Below are 981 nucleotides of genomic sequence, written 5' to 3'. Positions count from 1 at the left end.
GTCTGGTTAGCTCAGTGGTAGAGCGTGAGTCTCACACACTCAAGGTCGTGGGTTCGAGACCCACACCAGACATATTTTTTGTCTTTTTCTATTTTCATTTTGTCCGCATCACATGTGTGCAACATTCAGTATGTTCGTCCAACGTTATAGTGAAGATCTTCACAATAAATTGAGGTTTTCGACCTTATCTGAAAGGGTCAGGTCCACCAAGACGTCCTTGAAATCTTCCAGAAGCTTCTGGCGATCCTCCTCCAACTGCTGGGCACATCAGAGTTAACATGGGCCGGACATCGGTTGTGGAACGACTTAATCTGCTTCCGGTAGTTAGCAGGGATGATAATGAGGGCTCTGACCTCATACCAGGTCAGCTTAGTTCCAGTCTATTGCTTAGTTCCAGTCTATTGCTTAGTTCCAGTCTATTGCTTAGTTCCAGTCTATTGCTTAGTTCCAGTCTATTGCTTAGTTCCAGTCTATTGCAACGACAATAAAAAAGTAAAACATTTCTTTGTGGAAAATTGAGAGGAAAACACGACAGCAACATGGAGATTTACCCTGTGGTTATTTTGCCGGCAAGTCGGCAACGGTCGGTCAAACAGTATTTTGCCGTGGTAATCTCAGTACTTCATATAATACTATGTCACAAAATATGTTCTTGGGGGCGTAGCTCAGTGGTAGAGCACTCGCTTGGCATGCGAGAGGACCCGGGTTCAAACCCCGGCGCCTCCATTTTTTATTTGGGAAATTCATTGTTTTCAGTCTTGTGTATGTGTGTATATATGTATATATATGTATAGGTATATATATATATATATATATATATATATATATATATATATATATATATATATATATATATATATATATATATATATATATATATATATATATATATATATATATATATATATATATATATATATATATATATATATTTATATATACATGTATCGTTCGATCGGTCAAGTTAAGCAGCGTTGGGTC

The 981-nt window shown here is 37.3% G+C and overlaps 2 non-coding genes across 2 annotated transcripts; both read left to right on the top strand.

The window, feature by feature from the left end:
- On the top strand, positions 1-72 carry TRNAV-CAC (transfer RNA valine (anticodon CAC)). Its single transcript has one exon. It is a non-coding gene; the product is annotated as a tRNA-Val (tRNA).
- A 582-nt stretch (positions 73-654) lies between these two features.
- TRNAA-GGC (transfer RNA alanine (anticodon GGC)) lies at positions 655-726 on the top strand. Its single transcript has one exon. It is a non-coding gene; the product is annotated as a tRNA-Ala (tRNA).
- The last annotated feature ends 255 nt before the right edge of the window (positions 727-981 follow it).

Source organism: Panulirus ornatus, chromosome 58, assembly GCF_036320965.1.
Source record: "Panulirus ornatus isolate Po-2019 chromosome 58, ASM3632096v1, whole genome shotgun sequence".
In the NCBI taxonomy this organism is placed as follows: Eukaryota; Metazoa; Arthropoda; class Malacostraca; order Decapoda; family Palinuridae; genus Panulirus; species Panulirus ornatus.
The sequence above is the reverse complement of the archived record's forward strand: the minus strand, read 5'-3'. Positions and strand labels throughout refer to the sequence as shown.